We start from the raw sequence: 25296 nt of genomic DNA, 5'->3' as shown, positions 1-25296 counted from the left end.
GAAGAGGGTCAGAGGGAGAAGCAGACTCCCTGCTGAGCAGGGAGCCCAATGCAGGACTCGATCCCAGGACTCCAGGATCATGACCTGAGCTGAAAGCAGTCGCTTAACCAACTGAGCCACCCAGGCGCCCCGTCTTGGAACTTTTGACTATCCTATTTCCTCTTCTGGAGTGTTTTTAATTCCTCCTTTCCTCTATTCAACAAATTGTTATTCATCCCTCAAGATCAGGGTTATGTACCTTCAATGAGGAACCATTTTTCATCCTTCTATTCATTCAACAAATGGGAGATGCTAGGTAGTGGTGAACTGAATCATACATGGTTCCTATTTTCATGCATCATGTAAATAATCACACAAATGAAAGTTGGCAATTGTGGCGAATGTCCCTCTGGAAGAGATTCAGGATGCTGTGAGAGTTTTAGTGAGAGACTTTGTCCTGGTCAGGAGGGTCAGTGGAGGCTCCCATGAGGATGTAACACTTGATGTAAGCACTGAATAATGATGGGGATAAAAAGAGAAGAGGGAAGGAAAGTGCCCTACATGGGTAAGGGCCTTTGGCAAGAGAGGGCGTATGGTTACTAGAGATTAGAAGAAGAGCACTGGGTTGAGTGGAGTGAGGTCAGGAGGGAGAGCACAGCACACTTGAATTGAGATTAGGAGGTCGAACCCAAAGCAAGCAGGACTCTGTGCACATGTTAATGAGTTTCATCTTTAACCTAAGAATTTATGAAACGGTTAAAAACTGGAGGGCTGATGGAGTCTCAGATTTGTATCTTGAAAAGACCACTGTGGCTGTCATAGGGGAATAGACTAAAGAGAGGTTAGAGTCAATATAGGGAGATCAGAAATGAGGTTAGTGTAATAATCTAACAGCACAATATTGGGGGCTTGGATGAGGAAGATGAAGGAAAGTGGGTGGATTTCAGTGATGTTTAGGCAGTGAAATGGAATGGATACAGTGATGGACTGGAAGTATGGGAAGCTGTCAAGGAAGATGCCTGGGATTCTAGCTTATGCAGCTGAATGCATGAAGAGGCCATCCACTAAACTAGGAGGGCCCTGAAGGAGGACCAGGCTTAGGAGGGAGCTCCAGACTCCTCCAGGAAGAGTTAGTGACTGCTGTGGCCCTAGCTTCATACCTTTGCTACAGGACTCTCATTTTGTAAGGACATTTGTCTTTTTCTTACCCTTCCTCCCTCCCTCCCTCCCTCCTTTCTTTCCTCCCTCCTTTCCTTCCTTCCTTCCTTCCTTCCTTCCTTCCTTCCTTCCTTCCTTCCTTCCTTCCTTCCTTCCTTCCTTCCTTCCTTCTTTCCGGTTGATGTTGAATCCACCATGGTGTGAGCCTTTATAGGAGATGGAACACTACTGCCCAGTGCAGAAAACAGAGGTAGACCCTGCAACTTCTGCCCAGCCCTGACACAGAGGTCTTAAGTAAATTGGGCCGTGGCAATTGTTTGCTTCCATATAGGACTTTGAATTCAGAGCAGTGGGAAAAAATGAACTTATAGTTGATTTCATGACAGTGATGTTCAGTAGTGGCCGTGGAAGTGGCCAGCTGGTGGGGGGCAGCAGTGCCGGGGGTAGTGTTCTAATCAGGCTGCTCTTAACAGCATCAACTTTGGTATGAATCGTGCTTTTCCATCTCTCTTGATGACTACTCGTCTTCTAAATCTGCTTCCATGGCCTTTTAATTGCACATAAATTGAAGAGGATAGCTAACCTCTCCTGAATGTTTACTATGACTCAGGCACTGCTCTGATCAGTCTGCATATATTCAATATTGTAATCCTTGTAAGTGACACATACTACTAGAGACCTCATTGACAAATGAGAGTCTAAAGCACAGAGTGGTTAAGGATTGCCACACAGGCCCTACAGCTAGTAACTGAGAAAGACAGAATGGAGACCTTAGAGCCTGGCTCCAGAGCTAGGCTTCTTATTAAAGATAGATTTTGTGGCTTGTAAGCAGAAACCTTGACTGGTACATTTGGTTCTGTGATCTCTTTCCCCCTGGAAGCTCCAGACACGTTAAGGACAAAGACGGGGTGTTACGTTTAGTGCCTGGCACAGTGCACATGCAGTTGGCATTCAGAACACTCGGGGTAGCAGCAGGAATATTGTCCCCAAGATCCACCCCCCTCCCTTTTCTGCAAGTGTGCATATTACTCCTACTTGCCTCTGCTCTACTGCTGCATGGGGCAGGGTCCCCAGCACCACACTGGTAAATGCTTTCTCTGCTTCATGGCACTTGTTAACCCAGGGTTGCAGGTGCTAAAACAGGAATGAAAGCTCCTATTGTACAACATCCATGCAAGGGATCTGTGTTGAGGTTTTTGTGGGGACAGGGGAATGCTGAAAGCCAGCTGACAACACAACAGGACAGAGTGAAACTGTGTAGTTTCGATTCTCTGAGAGCAGGGAACTCATTTGTTCAGAGCAGCTGAAACAGTTAGGAAACCACTCAGTGTCCGCATTCCATGGGAAACAGCCTCTGTGTCCCCAAAGCCAGTGAAGCAGCACTACCTGAAGGTGAGACTGTCCCAGCCTTGCTCTTCCCCTCCCTGGGGACTTCCTGCTGCGCAAGGAGGCTTTCAGTGCTGATTTGGGAAGAGGTGAGGAGGGCTGAGTTTGGGATGAAGTCTGATTCAGAAGCGCCTGAAGATTGAGTGCCGGGAACCAGGGGCCTGGGGTTACTTTGTGGCCTCTAGCTTACCAGTGTGGGACATGGTGTAGCGCAGCATCTCCGAAGCCTCATCACCAGACAGTGTGTAGCTTCAGGGTTTCCCTGACGGTCTTGGATAACTTGGGATCTAAAAGCCATTCAGACTGGCTGGAGAGACAAATTGTTCCTGGCCTAGATCTCTGGGGGAGTTTGTAAGGGTCACTTTTAGTCCAGAGACTAAAGCAGTGCTGAGCTGTCCCTGCAACTTTCCTTCTGTTTCTAAGACCCAAGACAGGGTCTGAGAGAGTCCACAGACATCTGTGATTGTAGGTTTCTACTCTCCTTCACCACCGTCCTCACTTCCGTTCCTGCGGGAGGTGGGAGGTGCAGGCCTCACCATTTCAGTGTCTGTGGTGCTCTCTGCTGGCAGCTGCAGACTTTTTGTTCCTCGGGACAGGATGCCTCTACAATCGTGTGTAGGCCCCTCCTCCTGATTCCTCTTACCACAGAGAGCAAATTAGAGGGGATTTGGTCAACAGCCAGTGTCTAGACCTTCCCATTCCCTGAAGCGCTTCTCTGGCCCATTTAGGAGTCAATTACCCTTCCCATAAAAATTCAGTCACAATTAAAACTAACCCCTCTCTGTCTTTTCAGTAGCTGACTCCCTGGGCTTGTAATGCTCTCCCAAAGGGGCCAAAGCTATAGCTCATCTCCTGCAGGCAGGAGGCCTTGCGGGCAAATCAGTCTTAGCTTTCTCTGTTTTGTTTTTGTTTTTGTTTAAATTTTGTTTTGTTTTTCCAAATGGTAGAACCAAGGGCAACGGTGCCATCTGGCATGGCTAGGGCCAAAGAGTACCTTGACAGAAAAGGGAGAAGACAGGGTTTGGTGCTTCTCTCCCATAATTTTCAGCAAACACCCTTACCCTAAATAAATATTAAATCCAGGAGAAAACAGCATGCTTACTATGCAAATACAACTTTAAGACACATCACCTGGCCCCACCTTCCAACCAGATCACTGCCATCCAACCCTGTGACGTAGAAATTCTTGATGCTGCCAGAGCCTCGGGATCAGAGATCAGAACCAGTTTCAAAAGTTCAGAATCTATACCATCGCTTGCTTTTCGTTAACTGTTAATGCCTGGCAATCCCATATTGCCCCTACAATAGCTGTCCTTCCTCAATTTCTGTCAACAATGAGAACTGATAGAAGAACAGTAGTAGGAAACCCATTAACTTTCTTTAAACAGAGATACATCAGAAAGGCTGAGAATGGGTTACTTTGTAAGAAAATGTTTTCATGAACTTATTTTTAATTCAAATTTTAAGATTGTAATGTGAGAAAAGCAAGGTGCAGAATATTAGTTGTAAAAAGAAGGGGGAGGTGGGGCGCCTGGGTGGCTCTGTTGGTTAAGCATCCAACTCATGGCTCAGGTCAAGACCTCAGGGTTGTGAGGTGCATGGAGCCTGCTTAAGATTCTTTCTTTCCCTCTCCCTCTGCCCCTCCCCCCAATAGGTGGAGGGGAGGGAGAGGGAGGGAATACGTATATGTGTGTATGTATATATGTATATATCTTGTATATGAATGAGATATTTGGAAGGATACCTAAGACTAATAACAGCAAATAATTATTGGCATCTACTTTGTGCCAGTTACTCTTCTAAGCGTTCTACGTATATTAACTTACTTTTAATCCATAAAAACTCTGTGAAGGAGCTGTCATTATTCCCTTTTTTTCAGACAAGAAAACTGAGGCATAGAAGGGTCGAGTGTTCTGCCCAAAGTTACATATCTAGAGAGTGCAGAGCCAGAATTAGAGATCAAGCCACCTATGGGCTGCCTCTAGGAAAGAGAACTCATTGGTTAAAGGATTAGAATGAGGAGGGAGATACCTAGTTTTATGCTTCTTTGTACCTTTTGGATTCTGAATTATATAAATGTGATATATATTACGGGCATAAAAGAATAAAAATTTAATAATAAAATATTTTAAATGAAATATAAAATTTTAAATTAATTTAAAAAATTACACCAACCCAGAGATTCAGTAGGATCAAGGTGGTTAATAGCACAGATTGAGGGCCAGACCACCTGGATTCAAATTCTGCTTCTGTCACTAAAACCGGAACAAATTTGGATCCCCTCTGTGCCTCTCAGGGTATTATTATTTTGGGGATTAGATAAATTAATATGTGTGAAGGTCTTAGAAGAGTGTTTGATACATACTCAGTGCTAAGTATTAGCTATCATCATCTAAAATTAAAAACTTAAACCTACTCAACAGTCAGTATATACTGAGCATTTACTGTATACCAGGCACTGGATATGTACCAGGCACTGAAGGGGCCATGAAACTGTACGATGGCATCCGTCAGTGGTGGAGTCAGAGGTTCTGGGCACTGGGTAGCCTCTTGCTACTTTGGTGGTACAGCTGACACCCAGCCCCAAAAGTCTTCCCCAGGCTTGTTCCTTTATCAAATCTTATGCCTCACTGAACACCCAGCAGGAAGTATCATAACTAGTTGATAGCTTCTCTGCTCTTATTTACACTCATGTGACATCTTTTCCAGGAAGTACGAGATAATTTTACTGTAGTTTATGAAAAACATCACTAACTGAAGCTGTTTTCTCCGCTGTACTTGGCCTGGCTGAGCTCATCTGTGTAGCAAGTCCACGTAGACCGTATTGAATACATACGTGCTGGGTGCATGCTAATTTCTAATGCTACTTTAAGAATATTTCACAATAACCCCTTGCTTCATTGTTGTTACAGAAAGGCAGCACATCCAAGACTTTGATGGTAATAGACAATATTCTCTTTATGTAAGCTCCATGAGGGCAAGAATTTTGTCTCTTCGTTGTTATATCCCCAGTATTTACAACAAGGCCTAGTATGCAGTTGGTGCTTAACAAATACTCATTGAATGAATGAATGAATAAAATAATGAGAGAACCCACAAGGCAAATGCTGTTAACTTCACTTAAGAGTAGAGGAAACTGAGACCTAAGGGGTTATTTGCCCTACCCTGGGGCCATAGAACTAAAACACATCCCCAGTTTTGTGTGGTTTTGGATCCTACCCTTTTCTCCTAATGCCAAATTGAATCCTACCAATAACCTCTGGCTTAATCTAGAAGAATAGAAAGGGCTGTATTATCGCACGTGGGTTTGGTTTGGTTGTGCTGTCCTTTCACAGGATCAAGAATTTGTTACCACTATCCCCATGTTCTGCAGTGCTTGTGTGTAGGTCACCTTTTGCCCCAGGCATGCCCCTTACCTCCACGCAGAGAAAAGACAGGTGCTGTGGAGGAGGGACAGAATTTGTGAACTAAAGCAACAGAACAGAGGCTTCTAGAAGTCCCAGAACTATCCCAGCACTGAGAATTAACATTCAGGCAAAGGGAGAGTGCAGACTTCAGCAAGGCAACGATTTCTGTTTACTTTGATCGCTGATGAACACCAAACTCCTAGATTATCATTTGGGACTCAGTAACTATTTTTTTCAAGGAACGAGCAATAAATGAATAAGAGAGTGGATGTGGAAGAGGGGAAAATGGAAGAAGGTGAACAAGTACAAGAGAAAGGGAGAGATGACTGTCTAAAAGAAGAAGCATATAAATCTTAGGGGTTGGTAAATACTTTTTTTTCTTCTGTTTTCTGAAGGATGCATTTTACTGGCACAAAGAAAAAAGTTGGGCTGAGAGACTAAAGACAGTTTTTGTTTTGGAATTACACACCTTAGTTCTAGCTCATTTCCATAGCTGAAATAGTCAATTTGGATATTCACCTACCTATCTCTTTATGCCTAACTTTCTACAAATTGAAATGATTTGCCATGTATTGGTGAACATCAGAGAAGGGGTCATAGGAAAAACTAATGAGAAGGAATAATAAATCCTTTTCTGTTATTTGATGAATGATTTTGAAGCTCCCACGTGGATTTGGGTATATTAGTCATCAATAGCATGACCAGTAGGAATGTTGCTCAATTTGTAAATAATATTTGCCTAAGTGCGCTTAATCACAGGCTTCTGTGTCCAAAGATTGTTTCACTATTGCTGCATGACTTTTCTCCCTGCGGACTGCCTGTGAACCAGGATGTCTAGTTCTTGAGCTGTGTCCCATAGAGGTTAACTATCCCATTAGCCCTGCAGGCCAAGTGGAAGCTCATGTAAAACTCCTGGGCCAGAGAGTGGGACTGCATGGGACACCACCAACAATCATTATCTTTGGATAGAAGTCAGTGTCATGTTCAGCCTTTAGCTCTACTTGACCAAAATCCTATCATACAGCAGTGGGTTGCTTTTTCCAGCTGTGCTAATCAGAAGAGTTTTTCCATGGTACCAGGTTAAAGAGCAGAGAGCTTAAGAACAAGTCAAGTAATATAGCCAAGAGGTAGCCTCTAGGTTGGCAGGGAGGTGCTCTGGGCTCTGGTCCCAGCTCTGATCTGGACTCTGTGTGACTCCAACAAAGGCTCTTTACCTCTTTCCTGGAAACAAGTGTGTTTGTTGGAAAAGAAGAAGAGCACATTGAGCCCTGTCTAGAGAACAACAGAATTCATTCTTTGCTGATTTACTTCAGTGACCAAGACCAGTTCTACCATTTGTTAAGTGGACACAGACCTTCCTACTGAGATGACAGAGATAATTAGTGATTCGTGAACTCTGGCAGTGTCCTAACAGTTCCTAAGCATTCTCATTAGGCTGCTTTGAATGGAGATGAAAGAAGGTGAAAAAGACTGAAAAATTTTTTAATCTGTCACAAAGACCACCATTCAATTGAGAATAGATACTGAGTTCTTGTCTTTTAATTTGATGTCCAAAATTATTTGTTCATACGACCACAGGTGATTTGCTGAAGAGAGTCATGCTTGCTGACAACTACTTTGCTTAGAAATACGCCCTGTGCTCCCATTTCAAATATTGCGTCAGTGAATAAGAAAGAAAACATTTCATTGAAAATTCCCTTGTGTTTTCCACTCCATCACTCCTATGATTAATTTTCTTCATGAAGAACGGGGTGTCACCAAAATTTCAAAAATGTTTTCCATGATACAAAGGCTAATTTTTCTGAGACTTTTTATCTTGAATCACCCAAGCTAACTTCCAAGTGCATTTTTATGTAGTTTTGGAAGTATCTTCCTCTGCTTTTCATTACATTTTCCTAATTTTTGCCAAACTGATTTTGAAATGGTAAGAAAATCTAGTGACTTCAGAATCAATTAGTGTCTGGCCAAATTTGTCAGGCAAGCAGATTCACAGTAATTTATGTTATAGAATGTCTTTTAATGTGTGTTAATCGCATGTAAACAAGGCACTTGTATGCAGAACAAACATTTTTGTAGGGAAGTAATGTGATTAATCCATCTATGACTTGTTAAGAGTTTTTGAGACGTCTCAGTCTGTCCTATTCTTTTCCTCAGTCCCTTCCCACTGTCTGGAGATGATTGAAAATACTGTCTCCCATCTGTTTTCAAGGTCTTGAAATTATAAAATTACAACATTGTGCTTTTCTGTTTTTGAGGATAAATACTTCAGTAGTTGATGGCATTCAGTAGTGAAAAATACCAGTCTTTTCTTTTTTTAAAGATTTTATTTATTTATTTGAGAGAGAGAATGAGAGCAAGCATGAGAGGGGGGAGAGTCAGAGGGAGAAGCAGACTCCCCGCCGAGCAGGGAGCCTGATGTGGGACTCGATCCCGGGACTCCAGGATCATGACCTGAGCCGAAGGCAGTCGCTTAACCAACTGAGCCACCCAGGCGCCCAAATAATACCAGCCTTGTAGTTGGTCCTGTCCTCTTACAGTCAATAGTTTGAGATAGTCCACAATTTAAAATTTAAATTTTTAAATAAAATATTTATATTAAATAAATATATAATAAATATTATAAATATAAATAAAATAATAAATATATAAATAGAAAATATATATAATATAAAATAAATATAAATAAATAAAATATTAATATTAAAGTTATATATTCATGTAAATTATTTATATTAATATTAAATAAATGCCTTCTCCCCAGTTTATACTTATCAAGAGGAAGTGGCATCCAACTCCATGTCTGCTTGCAGAATGCACATATGTAGAGTTACAAGGCAAGTTTTAATATGTCTAACTTTCTATTTGCAGTCAGTGATTAGATTTATTTAATTTTGGCCCAAATGAGGAAGTTATAGAAGTGGAAAGAGAAAAGAGACATCATTTCACATGCACATCAGCTCATTGATACCCTTGCACATCTGGATCAGGGGCAGACTTTTGTTTTGGTTTGTCTCACTTTGCCTGTTCTAGATGCTGAATAGCAAGGCAAGAAAGAGGTAAACTGTAGCCCTGAGTGTATCTAAGCTTCAAATCATTCCAAATTAAAGTGAGTTTTATTTAATCCTTTTCTTCAAATGCTGTGACAAAGCAAGTAGCCCTTGCCAGTTGTGTTGATGGTAGGGAGATAGCAAAGAAAAGAGAAGAAAACAGATGTTATAGAAGAATTTTCATGGTCACTCAGGGAAGCTTACCCTTGTCATCCCTCATTCTCTCATTATCTTTCTTAAATGGAACCTAAAATAACACGATGATGAACTAGGCCCACGAATGAGCCTAGTGGACTCTCACCAAAGAAGACTTTGTGGACCAGGGACTCAATGGGAACATTTCAAAGACCGTTCCATTGAACTAAAGCCTGCATCTTCCCACTGGCTCTGACTTGGCTACTTACATCTTGGTTACTGTACTCTTCTTAGAGAAAACTTTTTCTTAATTTTCTTTTTTTTCTTGACAAATGGGACATTTTGGTAAATAGGAACATACCTAAAAGGGAAAAGAAAAGGTGCAAGGTAGTGAACATAAAATTTACAAAAGAAGAAATACAAGTGGCTACAGAATTTTTGAAAACCTACTCAAATCTGGTTTTAAAATCACAGGACAGCACTGGACATTTCCCCATCTCCCAGAAATCACCCCAAAGCAACAGGGGAATAAAAAACCAGACATGCTGAATCTATCTGATTAAAATAACAGACTTTTAAAACTCAGAACCACAAATAGGATGAAAAGCTGCCTAAAAACTGTAATAGGCAATAAAGACATAGGGAGGTGTGGAGCCTGCCTACACTGCAGACTTTACAGGAGAAGTGGGTAGAGCAGAGTTCTTCCTGTGGCACAGCATGAAGAGAAAAACAACAGGCATTCATTTGCCAGAGTGGGACTGAAGTACACAAGATGGTGACAGAGACTTCCCTGGATTTTCTTTCGTGGGAAACCTAAAAAATATAAGGCAATGTGACAAAACAAGGAATTATACAGAGAAGGCACACTTATCAGAGCAGTTTATAAATGAGGCAGTAGAGAAGAAGGATTTGTTACACTGTGAGTAGTCCTGCAGGATAGTTCTCAGTTTACTCAGAATTAGAGGCTAAAAATATTCAGTCATTCAAATACCATGTGCCATAAAAAGAAATCATTTTCTTTTTCCTGGAAACAGAACTATGGCCACATATCTAAATAAACATGAAATAAATAGTCTAGTCAGAATTCACCTCATTCATATATGACTAACAATCAAAAGGAAATCACAGAATTTAGAATTTTTAAAGGGTGTGGGAGTGAGAAAGAAATAAGAAAAAACAGATGACAGGGAAATAAAACTTACCAGAAAAAAAAGCCTATATTAAAAAGTTGAAAACTATACTGCCATGAAATTTAAGAATTAAAGATGTCTGTCTCTAACAGTATGACTGACTAGATAACTTGTCTGATCCTTTCATTAGAAACAACGAAATATGCTGAATAAAACATAGATATTTTTTCATAAGAATTAGTCAATGAACTAACAACAAAGTATGAAATTCCTAGACAGTGAAAACTAAGTGAAAGTGGGAATCCAGAAAGATAGGTGGGTCACTGAAGCTGGTTCTGCCTCCATTGAATCTGTAAAACAACTTCAGTTTTCAGTCTCTCAAGATGCAGGAGAAAAGAGAACAAGCTTGGAACTGCCATAATGTGGAGATCTTATAGAAGACAACCTCCCATTAACATGATACCTCAAATGGTGTGACATTAATATAGAAGTGAATTGGTAAAAATTCACCACTCACCCATTGGGAACAGCAAACTGAGGGAAAAAAAGTAAGTTTTCCTAAAGATTCCATAACTACAAAAACTCCTCAGATGGATTGGAAGCTCTAATTTGTCCTGTGTGTGGGGCCAAAAACCAAAACCAAAGACAAACAAACCAACCCTTAAGCTAGTGGTTCTTGAAATATTGCCCCTGAAGCTACTGTACCACATCACCTAAAAAGTTGTCAGACATGCCAAATTTGCACCCCTCGTCAGACCAAATGAATCAGACACTCGGGTTGGGGCTCAGGAATCTGTTTTTAACAACCCAGTCACTTGACTTTGGTGTATGCTAACATTTGAGAACTATTGCCTTAAACTAAGATTTTGTTTTAAGTTGCTGCTGGGTTGATACACTAAAAAGCACAAAACATTGCTAAGAGAAAGTAAACTCTGAATAAATGGAGAGACTTACCATTGATCATAAATTAGAAGACTCAACATCGTTAAGATGTTAACCTCCACAAATTGACCTGTAGAGACAATACACTCTCAGTCAAAATTCCAACATATTTTTCATGTAGATACTGATGTTCCGATCCTAAAAGTTTTTGGAAACACACAGAACCTAGTATATCCTAAACAATTTTCCAAGAGAAGGAAAGAGTAGGAGGACTTTTCTAACTGATATCAAGGCTCACTATAAAGTTCACCAAGACTGTATTTGATTGGCATCAGGATGAACATGTAGATCAGTGGAACTGAATAAGGGTCGGGAAATAAGCCCAAGTATATATGACCAACTGATACTTAACAGAGGTGCCAGGACAATCCAGTGGATAAAGAATAGTCCTTTAATAAATGGTACTGAAAACATCAGATAGACATATGTAAAAGTACCAGCTGTAACCCTTACCTCATACCACAGTAAAAAATTAAGTTAAAATGGATCATTGATCTAAATTTAAAACTTAGGAGTGCCAAGGTGGCTCAAATCATTAAGCGTCTGCTTTTGGCTTGGGTCATGATCTCCAGGTCCTGGGATTGAACCCTACATCAGCTCCCTGCTCAGTGGGGAGTATGCTTCTCTCTCTCTCTCTCTCTCTCTCTCCCACTCCCACTCCCTCTCCCTCTGTCCTTCCCACTGCTCATTCTCTCTCTCGAATAAATAAAATCTTTAAAAAAATAAATTTAAAACTTAAAATCACAAAACTTCTAGAATAAAACTGGAGAAAAATCTTTGTGAACTTATGTTATGAAAAGAGTTCTTAGGGGGTGGCTCAGTCGGTTAAGCATCCGGCTCTTGATTTCAGCTGAGGTCATGATATTAGAGTCATGATCTTAGGGTCATGAGATTGAGCCCTGTGTTGAGCCTCACATCGGGCTCTGCGTTCAGTGGGGAGTTTTCTTGAGATTTTCTCCCTCTCCTTCTGCCCCTCCTCCTGCTCATGTGCTCTCTCTCTAAAATAAATAAATAAATAAATAAAATCTTGAAAAAGAAAAGAGTTCTTAGGACACACGAAATAGAGGTTATAAAGAAAAATTCATGAATTGCACTTCATCAAAAGCAAAAACTTTTACTCTTTAAAAGATACCATTAATATCCAAGATCTATAAAGAACTTATCAAACTCAACACCCCAAAAGCAAATAATCCAGTCAAGAAATGGGCAGAAGACATGAACAGACACTTCTCCAAAGAAGACATACACATGGCCAACAGACACATGAAAAAATGCTCCACATCACTCGCCATAAGGGAAATACAAATCAAAACCACAATGAGATACCACCTTACACCAGTTAGAATGGCAAAAATTAAGACAGGGAACAACAAATATTGGCGAGGATGTAGAGAAAGGGGAACCCTCCTACACCGCTGGTGGGAATGCAAGCTGGTACAGCCACTCTGGAAAACAGTATGGAGGTTCCTCAAGAAGTTAAAAACAGAGCTACCCTACGACCCAGTGATTGCACTACTAGGTATTTACCCCAAAGATACAGATGTAGTGAAAAGAAGGGGCACATGCACCCCAATGTTCATAGCAGCAGTGTCCACAATAGCCAAACTGTGGAAGGAGCTGAGATGTCCTTCAACAGATGAAGGGATAAAGAAGATGTGGTTCATATATACAATGGAATATTACTCAGCCATTAGAAAGGTTGAATACCCACTATTTACATCCACATAGGTGGAATTGGAGGGTATTATGCTAAGTGAATTAAGTCAAGCAGAGAAAGACAGTTATCATATGGTTTCACTCACATGGGGAATATAAGGAACAGTGCAGAAGATCATAGGGGAAGGAAGGGAAAACTGGGAAGAAATCAGAGAGGGAGACAAATCGTGAGAAACTCTTGACCCCTGGAAACAAACTGAGGGTTGTGGAAAGGGAGGTGTGTGGGGGGATGGAGTAACTGGGTGATGGGCGTTAAAATGGAGGGCACGTGATGTGATGAGCACTGGGTGTTATATGCAACTAAAGAATCAGTGAACACTACGACAAAAACTTATGATGTACTATATGTTGGCTAACTGAATTTAAATTTAAAAAAATAAAATTGTTAGAGTGGTATTATTTCAATACTCAATAAAAACACCACTTCAAAATTTAAAAAAAATAAATAAAAGATACCATTAAGTAAATAAAAGGTTAAACCAGAGATTGAGAGAAAACTCATCAAATTATACATTTAAAATTAATACATTTTCTTATAAATTCATGAATTTATATATTCTTAAACACTTAAAATTGATGAATGTTATTATTTACCAATAAAGTTTATTTTAAAAAATTAAGTATTTAAAGTAAAATATAAGATCAATTATAAATGTTTATGCAGTAAACCCCAGAGCACCTAATATATGAGGCAAACATTGACAGAATTGAAGGGATAAAATAGCAACAAAATAATAGGGAGATACTTCAGTACTCCGCTTTTAATAATGGATAGAACAACAGACAGATGAGGGATGCCTGGGTGGTGGAGTTGGTTAAGTATCCAACTCTAGGTTTCGGCTCAGGTTGTGATCTCAGGGTCATCAGATTGAGCTCTGCGTCAGGCTCCTCACTCAGTGTGGAGTCTGCTTAAGACTCTCTCTCCCTCTCCCTCTGCTCCTCCCCCCATGCTCTCTCTCTCTCTCTCTCTCTCTCTCTCTCATAAATAAATTAAAATAAAAGAACAACAGACAGATGATCAATGAGGAAATCGAGGACTTGAACAATACTGTAGACTAATTGGATCTGACAGACATGCACACATATTTTACCTAATAACAGCCAAATATACTTTCTTCTCAGCTGTACGTGATACATTCTATCAAGCCACAAAAGACACTGAAGAATCTTAAATGCATATTAGTAAGTGAAAGAAGCCAATCTGAAAAAGGCTACATACTGTATTATTTCAACTATATGACAATGGGGAATTAGTAGGGAAAGGGCTTCCATCTTTTAATTCATACATTTCAGTAATTCTTGAAGTTTATACAATTACAGTTGCACAATATTTCTCTATCACTTTTGCAATTATAAATGTATATCTGGAAAAAATTAAGTCATCTATGCTCAGTGTAAACCACTGCAAAGTATAAGGAAGTATAAATAAAAATGAATGAGTTTTATCATTATTCCTCTCTTCCGTCCTAAAATAACCACTTTAAATACTCAGGCATCTTTCTTCCCAGTGTTCTATGTACTACATCTGTTTATGTTTATTTGTGTGCCTATTTATACATTGAGGATATAATGTATTTGCAACTTTGTATCTGTCTTTTTCACTGACATAATGTTATATAACTGTATCTCCAAACTTTAAGGATTCTGAAAAAAAACTCTACCATTTTAAAAATAACACTATCCTGTTGATATGTTTTTATTTATTTAATCATTCCCTTATACTTAGGCATTTGAGATGTTTGTTTTGTTTGTTATCAGAACTAATTTTTTTAGGAAAAATTTCTAGTAGAAGAATACTGGGACAAAGAAATGAGCATTTTTAAAGCTTTTGTTTCATATTACCAAATTGCCTCCCAAAAAAGTTGTACCAATTTATGCTTTCATGAGCATTACATGAGAATGCCCATCTTAACATACCCCTTTGCAAACTCTTAAACATTTCTGAAGTCTTTCACATATGGAAGTCATGGCTTGCAAATGGACAGTGGAAGAGAAAACAGAGGGTAGCTTCATTTCACGTGAAAGATCTTGTGGCTTTAACCTGTTAGCATTAAAATAACAATTACCATGTTCCTTTTATCACCAGGATTATCTCGATGATGTATCTTAAATCAGAGGACATTCAAGAGCCAGGTATGACTAGCTGGAGTTTTGAAATTTTGTTTTAGGATTCCTGGGAACATTTTTCTTGCCTATAACCTGGTTTTATTTGGTCTTAAGTGTCAATGCTAATGTTCCGGGTTGCATTTACTTTCCCACAAATAATAAAATAGATTTAAAAGGTTGTCAAATAGCAATAATCTCACTCCTACTTGAATACTTGTCAATGAAGAAAGTAGCATTAGTTACTACGACATAAAATCAGCAGGACAAGAGATGGTCCATGTTGAAACACTGGACACAGCAAGCTAGCTTTTGGCTTGGTTTAGGGTTATATTTCTCACTTTATGAGCATATTGAAGGAAGCTTCACAATGAGGTAAAGACCAGGGAATCATCTGCTATGGAGAAATGAAGGAGTCCTTTGAGGTCAGCCCAACAAAAAGTCAGGCTGCATTGTTTAAAGATGGTACAAGAGTTTCACGTTAGATAAAATTCTTAGTTTAACCCCAAAGAGTTGGAATCAATGAACCACTGAAATTCTCACCCTCTAAACGTAGACATGAAAATACCACTGGGCATCTGCCTGCTCATCTCCATGGAGATTTTTTGATTCACATCTGGTTACAGTCAGGCTTTTACATCAAGAGCTTGAACACTCATTTTCTAATGTCAGTCACATTTCATGGCTAACTTCCAGGTGCTTAAACATTTTGTTTCTGTATTTTTCCCTTTATTTCCCTTTTAGATTATAAGCTTTTATATGCATAAAAAGTGACATGATGATTCAGATCTGCATCAGTTTTTTTTTAATCTAATTTTGCATGTGAATTTGTGGTGTGTGTGTGGCAGGGTTGCACTATTTGCAGGAAAATGAAAGCTATCTGTTGGTAACACCAAATGCTTAGATTATTTTGGTCTTCCCTTACAAAGAGATTCTTCGTTATGCTTATTTTGCATGGACAGAACATTTGTTTGCCCTCTGCCTAGTGGTGCAGGCAATATCCTTTAAAAACAAAAACAAAAACCAACAAAGGGCCCTATACTAAATTTGTTTCTTTTTGCTTGTTGAAGACTATCATATAGGAATGTTCCCTTACTCTCTCATTAGAGAAATACTTTGGTTAACAATTTGGTAAGCACTGCCAGGTTGGGGAGTAAAAGGGGTGAGAAACAATTTAAAAGGAGGCTCTGTCTGTAGGTGGTTTCTTTGTGAATAGGTTTCTTTGTAAGTAGGCAGGTAGGTGCTATTCACAGTGACTGTGCAGACTCAGTGGGTGAAAGATAATGTTGTAGGGCCCTTGTGTCTCTGTTTCCCCATTGTTATGCACATACTCTGGGTGAATACCATTATTTGACACAGGCTGGCAGAAGGGCCAATGCACGCCTGGGTCCCTGGTCCCTTGGTTTCCTGCAGAAAAGAGATGCTTGGGCTGGAGCAGAGCTGGACAAACTGAGGATCTGAGCTTGTTCTGTTGCTCTCTTTTTTATATGGTGAGCTTGAGAGCAGCCTTGCAGGGACTGTGGGCTCAAGCTGCTGGCAGACTGAGCTTAGGTACCAGCTGTTTAAAGAGGAGTTCTAAAGTGCCGGCTGCCTGCCATCCAGAGGTCTCAGGACCCTCCAGTCTATGAAAAGTTAAGTCTTGCATATCCTCCTTCTTGCTGACGGAGGAGCCCAGGCTAACTGTTCTCAATAAACTGAGAGATACCCATGGGGTCATCCATGAGAGAATCGTGCTTATCTCCATGCTCATCTCTGAATTGAAGTATTGTTGCTGGGACCTATCTCCTTGATGAACCTATGGATTGGTGTAATGACATACAACAGATACATGAGATTGGTTTTTAAAAATTAGACTTAGTTATGATTGAAGTAGAAGTCTGTGCCATGGCATATCAGTAAACGTTTAACAACTGGCTGGTGGCAGGGGGTGGAGGGTGGAAAAATCGTGATTTGTGGATTTTGCCAATTTCCTAGGTGTAAAGACTCTGAATATGGCCAATTTTACACTGCCAAGTCAGATCTTTGAATGCAGACTTGGGAAGAGACCCGCACAGTCAGTTCCTGCAGGCTTGTAGTCAGCATCCCACTGATGCTGTGTATTAGCTGGGTGACTTTTCAGTGCCAGATAGCATCAGCAAAAGCTAGTTTTATCTTTGTTTGCTGTAATAATCCAGGGACATGTATTTCCATTTGATTTTGATGACTTTTGGTGTTCAGCTCTGGGATAATATTTTATAGTTAGCCTTTTAAAGATCTTACTGTTATAAACATTGAGAGAGGAATAAAATAATTTCACTGAGAAGAAACAATTTTGTTTTGCCAACTATGGTAAATATCTTTAGATTTGTTAGAATGGAATCATTCTCTTTTGGCTGCACTAAGGTCTGCATTTGAAAAGGGTGGTTTAGGCTGAAACTTTTAGCTCTTGTTAACTACAGCCTCTCTGAGTATTTTTCAGGCCATCTCTCTTCTTTTGTCACTTAAAGTCAGGTGAATTCTATCTAGGAGATAATTTCTGAAATTATGAGAGAGGGAATACTAAACCAATATCTAAGTTGAAGGTGGGCCTCCTGAGGTCTCTCTACACGTCTCCCCTGATCATAAAATCCCCAGAGAGAAAGATTACATAACTTACCTTTTTCATTTGGATTTAGCAGCTCTTGGCTTCTTGAGTAGCAAGAGTACCCATGGGGACAGAAGCTGAGCCAGGGAGGCTCCAGCCATGGCCTAATAACCCCAATGCTAGGCCTCAGGCACCAGCTGACCTCTGGGAAAGAGTTTGGCATTTTCTTTTAGTCTGTACTCCAGTGTCAGCTCACATTGGCCAGTCTTTTTAGGGCTGTCTCCCTACTTGAGTGGCCTTGTTCCAATTTTTTTCTTATTTAGGGAATTTCCCTTTTTCCCTCCATGTCCTAATAGGGAAACCTCCCTTTATCCTTGCTCAACCTTCACTGACTTTTGAGACTGCGTAAGCAACCTCCCTTATCTTTTCTCACTGAAATATCCTCTGGATGGTTATGTGCACACAGAGATGTTAAATGGTTCTGTTGTTTGATATTGTATTGTATTGTATTGATACATTGTAAGTATCCAGCCCTTTCCTAGATTTTTTGAGGTGTGTCAGTGGGTCTGATTCCTTGGACTATGACTCACTTCATCTAGACGAGCGTATCACTAGAGTTTGTGAGGAATCCGCTCGTGCCCTAAGGAGAAGGTGGGTCATGTTGAATGCCATGCTATATACTCTAGCAGGTACCCAAGATCCTATATGATTTGTGCATAGAGGAGGATCCCCTTGCAGTGTTGAATGCAGGGTGAGAGCTAATGGTCTAGAAAGGCATGGAAGACTAAAGGAACAAATTTCTGGGTTTTTGGTGTTTATACCAGCTGCCAATATTTTCATCTTAATTTTTGGTCTGATTTTTTCATCTAATGACTTCCAGGCCTGACCTGTGCCCTCTCAGCTGTGCTGAGCTGAGATTACTCACTGCATTTGACTTTATTTGTAGTATGTCAAGATCTTGTGCTTCAGTCTCAAGGGCCCTGGAGTCCTCTGAGCTGGCTGCAGAACTATAGAAAGTAAATGAAAGACAAATTGTAAGGAAACAAGTCTTTAACCAAGTCCTCTTGCCCCACCCTGAGAAGGACTTATTTTACTTCTAGTCAGTGATCAAATGTGGGAAAGAGAAAAGAGGCAATAATAAAAACTCACTAACTCCTAATAGTGCTGACAAGGGTCTTGCTAGTTCTGCTCTGAAAACTGTTTCCTTGAAGGAGTGGGCTGATCACTTTCCCTGATTATATTGTCTCTACTTAAGAGTTTAGGAATAATTCGTGGTGGCAAAATGACCTTGCAAAATCAAACATTATATTCAATTTAAGGGATGATTGAGTGAGCTGTGGAAATGAGATATCCATGTTCTAAACCCAAGAGAAAGTCAGTCAGTTGTGGTTTTGTTGAACACGTTGGCTTATGTCTCCCAAAGGAGCAAGCAAAACTCATCACAGTGATCTTTAACCCCCAGCACTATTCATTGCTTTCTGTTTATTAAACAGTTGAAATCACATGCCTGGGTTCGTGGCCTCACTGAACATGAATAGTCCAGTTATGGGACATGATTGTATCGAAGGTGGAACAGTGGACATCTCAACAAATCTCTCCAAGCTATAGGAGCAGAGAAAACAACCAGAGTTCAGACAATCTTGATGATCCAGGACCCCGGACAACCCTAGACAAGAAGCTCTTTCTGTAGCAGTTACCCTCTCTCTCCTTCCTATTGGAGTCTCTCCAGAATATTCCTTTTTTTTTGGTCTCACTTAGAAAGGGTTTGCACGTGAGAATTCTCAAAAATCTAGTGTAAATTGAGATACAGATCATTTTTCTGGGACAAGTTTACTTACACAAGGTTTCAGGAACATTTTCAAGTTAAATATTCTTTGCTTTCTTAATATAAAAATGGGAGGGTGCCTTACTAAGGTAAGGATTGCCACTTCTTTTCACAAATACTAGCAACATAGACTCTCCTGGACTCCAAAGAAGGCATGGGTTTTATTTTTAAAGATGCTGCCCTGAATCCTTTTGGGAACAAATGAGGGTATAAGTACATAAAACATTTCCAAGGATCATGAGTGCATCTTAAGAAAAGAACGTGGCATGTCTGTATGATTTCTTTCTTATGACTGGAGTTACTCATAGAAATGCTGTCGCTTTGTCAATGTGAACATTTACTTTGTGTGTGAATATCAGGGCACATGACAGAATGAAGCAGTGGGACATAAAACAATCTCAAGAAAGAGCCAGAGAAATGTAAAGTAAAGAGAGTGAGTTGGATCAAGAAAGGAAGAGCGTGGATGGTGTGTGTGGAAGTTGACCTTGTCAAGAAGAGAATAGTCCGAAAAATCAGGGAGAGGACATTTCTCCTAAAGGATGAGTGATAATAAGAAAGTTGTAATGGCCTGAGGTAAAACTAATGAGGAACACCATTGTAAGCTTGACAATGCTGTGTGGTGTGGCTGTACCTTGTACAGGGCCTGTAGTCCCCTCTAGGAAAGGGGTTCTTGGATGAGAAATAGCTCACAGGGTGCCTGAAGCTCTGAAAACTCTTTATAGAGGAGACTTACTAAGTAGGATGAACAGAAATACTCGTCCCAAGGGCAATCCATAGGAGAAAATCCTGCTTACTCCTTGTTTTGTAGCAATAGGGCTGATCAGAAGCTAAAAGACCAAGTTCCAACCCCTGCCTCCAGAAACTACATCTAGACTTTTTCCGCTAGAAACCATAGGTGAGAGCCACAAATTCTAACATGACTGTTCTTCCTAACAGGCTAGCTATGCTGAGCTGGCTTTACCCTCTAAATAATAAAAAGAAGAGTTTACAGGGGTGCCTGGGTGGCTCAGTTGTTAAGCGTCTGCCTTCGGCTCAGGTCATGGTCCCGGGGTCCTGGGATCGAGCCCCGCATCGGGCTCCCTGCTCAGCGGGAAGTCTGCTTCTCCCTCTCCCGCTCCCCCTGCTTGTGTTTCCTCTCTCGCTGTGTCTTTCTCTGTCGGGTAAATAAATAAAATCTTAAAAAAAAAAAAAGTTTACATTGTCATTGCTTGTCTTTTTTTTTCTAATTTTAGGGACTTAAAAATTAAACATTTATTAAAAAGCTTTTATATACTTCAATTTCCATTTAGGAAACATGCTTATAATTTCTTAATTTTGTAGGCATGGTGATTAGAAAGATTTAATAATGTCACATTCCAATAAAAAATACGTTGCTAAGCTTCAAGTTTATTCCTTATAAAAAGGTTGCCATGAACAAAACAATTACAAAGTTTGTGTATCTCTGCCCATCCTGGTGCCAAGAGGAGCAAAGGGAGGACGTAGTAGGCGTTGCCCAGTGGCAACCCTGTCTGTTTGCAAGGAAACTGCTAATCCCATGCTGTTCTCCACTTTCTGTGTACATGGCACAGGAGAATAGAGCTTTCTCTTTTATAATATGTGTGGAGGCTATGAATAATAAAAAGGATAACAGAGAAGCACTTATTTTAAATTGTGTATATTCTATCAAGTGGCCTTAGTCTTCCTCACGTATATTTTTTTGACACATAAATTAGGAAGTTGTCTCTGATCTCTTTGAATTACCTACATAGAGTGTAAGTATGTACTTTTTTTTTGGTGGGAACTGAGTAAATATGATGGACTTATAAAATAAGAAAACATGTAATCATGGCTGCAGGTGTGGGTGAGAAATAAACATTGTTATGTAGGCTAATGGAGGCTTCACAAAACAGAGCATTATCAGTTACTACGGCCAGCATTGTGGAAATTCGTGCATTGGCTCTTCAAGGCTTTCACCTGGATGGGACACATGTCAATTCTGCTCATTTTGTACCTCTGCCTGTCCTGGTGCCAGTAGGTTTCATTGACCATAATAAGTTACTTAGCCACATCTAACTTCAAGCATTTGGGAACTCTGATCCTACCATGTGCCAGAAAGAAAGACAACTGGAAATATCATTGAAAAATACTAATAATTACTAGTTTTACTGACAATGGGCCTGGACCTTGGCAAAGTTGTAAAGGCAGAAAATTCTCTTTAGGTGCTCCTGTCTCAGTGTCCTTTATCTTTGTTGTTCCCTACTCCTTTCCTTGGCCACTTCAGTTACCCAGGGCCCTTTTCTTCCACCATCAGAACTGGTGACAATTGGATATTTTTGCTATTTGTGTAATTTTAAGGTCAGTATTATGCCTCCAAGATTATTTACCTTTTGTAGCTTGATCTCTGATGATGGAGTTAAAGGCTTTCCCCCAGTAATGGTTGGAGAGTTTCTTTTCCTGTGGAGTAGTAGGGTTGGGCATTGAGGGGACACAAGCAAGAGGGTGATCTCCTGAATTCACATCCTGTGGGTGGAAGCACACACATACAGCTGGTTCTGTCATGGAGATACAGCCAGCTGACATGACGCAGGCTCTTTTCTCAAAGAGCTTACTTTATAGTAGTTAAGGAAACAAAAAGAAATGCAAAGCCACATCTGTAAGCCAAAGTGACCCTACTGCTCCTCCTGACAACATATGAAGAATGTTTTAGTGTGTGATAGACAGAATAATGGTCCCCCAAAGATGTCCACATTCTAATCCCCCAAATCTGTAAATACGTTATCTTGCATAACAAAAGGGACTTTGTGGATGAGATTAAGTTAGGAGTCTTGTGATGGGAAGATTATCCTGGATATTTTAGACAGGCTCAAAGAAATCACACGGGTCACTATAAGAGGGGAGGCAGGAGGGCCAGAGACAGAGAAGGAGCTGTGACAGCTAAAGCAGAAGGCTGGGTGATGTGGCCATGAGCCAAAGAATGTGAGTGACCTCCAGAAAATGAAAGAGGGAAGAAACAGATTCTCCCCTAGAGCCTCCAGAAGGAACAATATGTATGCCAATGCCTTGATTTCAGTTCTGTAAGAGTCATTTCCAACTTCTGACTTCCAGAACTATAAGATAATACATATGTGCTGTTTTAAGCCACTAAGTTTCAGGTAATTTGTTGTAGCAGAAATAGGAAAATAATATATAGAGACTTAAAGAAAAGGTGGTTCAGAATGAGCTTCAGTGTCAGAGATAAGTCCTAGGTGAGTCAGTTCCTCAAAATGATTATAGGATCAATATTCATGACTTCTCTACTCCTTAGAGTCCTCATTGGTAAAAGCTGGGCAAAGTTATAACTGCCTGTGAAGATTGCCATGAGATTAAATCAAATGTTATTTGTTTGGCCCAAAGTATGGCCTCAATGTATGTTAAATACACACAGAGACTCCTAAGCATGACTACCAAGGATGTGTCAATACATACAATAATAATCTTAATATTACCATAGAAATTTCTATCTTCCAGAATATTTTTAATTATGCAAATCTCATGTAATCCTTAGACTTCATGAGATAAGTTAGAGCTAACAAAGGGCCAAATGGAAAAAAGCCTAGAATTATTTGAGACACACGTGACTAACAGGACTAGTGTAGATGGCTTCATGGAGCTCAGGTGATTCTTGAGCCAGTATTTCATGGAAGATGTTCATTTCAGTTAAAAAATACCTACTGAATAAAAAATGCGTATCATACACCTACTAGGCAGCCCACATTGTGTCAGGCCCTGAAATAAAGGTTACAGATGTTGTCAAAGAGACGCACAGTGTATTAGGCAAGAGAATGGCATTTGCTTGGCTGCCATAGTATCCTGCCTATCACTCATTAATGAGCATCACTTCTAGCAGCCAATGCCTGGAAGGTTTCAAATGTTACCTCCTAGAGGAAGGTTTGTTTTGCAATTTCAACAAAAACTTTTTTTCATTGTGTTTCCAAAAGGTTAAATATATATTATGGGTATGGAGAGTCAAGGAGGGTTCAAATGAGACTAGGAAGCATTGGCTTTGACTGAACTTTTAGACCCATGGTTAATTGCATGTGCTTTGGTAAGAGATAGACCAGGGTTCAAGCCCCAGCTGCTTCTTAACTAACCGTGTGATCCCAAGAAAGTTGCTTAACTTCAGTTCCCTCCTTGTGAAATAGGACTAAAATAGTACCTACCCCTTCAGTTTGCTTTGACAATTATAGTAAACATTCCAATGTTACTCATTATAATAATTATTCCAAGCCAGAACTTAAAAAAAGACATCAGTGTATTAAAATAACTAAAATGACAAATATTAAGATGATGTTTCATTAGAGTAAATTATTAGGAGGGAGTTTCCTGTTCCTTTGCCCTGTTTCTAAAAAGAGCCCCTAAGCACATGTCATCTCTCGTATACTTCTCTAATATCTATATTTGTTTCTTTCTGATTTGGGAAAATAACTAAGGAAACAGATTTGTTTGACCCCTGTTTGATACCAGGGGTAAAATAAAGGAAACAACAATAAAGCCACAAGAACTTACCTGGTTTAAAGGAATCCTTTGCGGTTGTTATGCTTTGTTTTGACTTGATTCTTTTAGAAATGACTTCAAAGTCCTTTGTTTAAAACAACCCCAACACCATTTTTAATTTTAACTTTTTCCGTCTTTAGATTGGAAGTGCTTTATATCTGTCTCTTGGTTGGGACTACAGAACTTCCCACTCCTGGCTCTTAGACACTTGCTAAACATTTAATTGCCGAAATCCCTCTTCAAATTTGAGGATATTCACGAGCTTGGACGTTTTTGCTCCTTTTTGCTCCACTTTTGTTGTTTTTTATGTAAATATTTCTAGGCGACCTCGCGCAGATTCCTGTATAGTTCCCCCTACAAACGTGTTTTGAGCCTGAATACTTTCCATTTATGACCGTTCCATGTTTCCTACCCCTTGGCCAATTTAGACCCAGTGTCCTAGTGTTCTTTCCATTCCATGAGCTGGGTGACAGCTGACAGGAGGTGAGTAACGGATGGGCAGCTTACTTCCAACCATGCTCTTGCAACATTGAGAGTAATGATCTTGAGAAAAACCAAAACAAAACACCAGTGAACCTTCCATCTTGTGGAATCGGTCTCCTTTTCTGGACCTCCTCCTGGGCAATGGAAACATGCCCAGTAGATTGAATTTGTTAACACAGCGACTTCTCTATATGTTGTTTCCTAAGCTGGGTTCCCTCTTCCTGTTTCTAACAGAATGTCTTTTAGAGACCAGATATTTCTCACTGCTCTGACGGGCTCTGTGTGAGTGATAGTGCGTGCGTGTGTGTGTGTGTGTGTGTATGCATGTGTGTGTGTGTGTGTGATTTTAAGAAGGTAAAAAATAAGAACCAGAGTCCTAATGGAAACTGGCTGAAGTTTAGTTTGGATATATATAGAGGACTCAGAGATGCTTCGTTCCTTAGTTTTGCTTCTGAAGAGTCTCCTCCACAAGGGTTTCACATTAAGATTTGGAGATGGTGCCATATGTTAGTGCCTGTACTGAGCCTGTACTCCACACTTCAGACCTTCCTCCTCCATCCTATATGGATGGAACTAAAACTCAATCTAATCCTCCCAGAAAACAAAATGTTGTAGAAGATTCACTTTATAATTGCCATAATAGTCCATTTAATAGTTCATAGTTTTATGTTAACAAGTTAGCTATGTTTCAGTGGGTTAGAGTATGCTATATTTTTAACCAGCCTACCTTTGAAATAAAAGACAGCTCCGTCAAAATACAAGCATTTATCTCCTTTAAACTATATATTTCTTTTATAGTTTAGCAAACTATGAAGGATTCCCAAGTTTCCCCTATAAAACCACTTGGGCTATAGGTTCATTGTTAAGTGTTTAAATCAACTGCTGAATCAAGTCTTGGGGAAATAATAGG

General features: G+C 40.0%; 1 long non-coding RNA gene across 2 annotated transcripts in view; it reads right to left on the bottom strand.

The window, feature by feature from the left end:
- The window catches only part of LOC112833327 (uncharacterized), a 48422-nt gene that overhangs the window by 12327 nt on the left and 10799 nt on the right, over window positions 1–25296 (bottom strand). Inside the window, exons 1-3 of one of the 2 annotated variants that reach the window (XR_003210601.2) lie at window positions 21755–21884; window positions 11197–11254; window positions 9382–9473 (exon numbers count right to left, since the gene is read on the bottom strand). This is a non-coding gene — a long non-coding RNA (uncharacterized lncRNA). Of the gene's footprint in view, window positions 1–9381; window positions 9474–11196; window positions 11255–21754; window positions 21885–25296 lie in introns of those variants that run through there. The other variant, XR_003210600.2, reaches the window with a different exon arrangement.

Source organism: Callorhinus ursinus, unplaced genomic scaffold (assembly GCF_003265705.2).
Source record: "Callorhinus ursinus isolate GAN/ISIS: 27379988/994484 unplaced genomic scaffold, GSC_fseal_2.0 scaffold25, whole genome shotgun sequence".
NCBI lineage: Eukaryota > Metazoa > Chordata > Mammalia > Carnivora > Otariidae > Callorhinus > Callorhinus ursinus.
The sequence above is the reverse complement of the archived record's forward strand: the minus strand, read 5'-3'. Positions and strand labels throughout refer to the sequence as shown.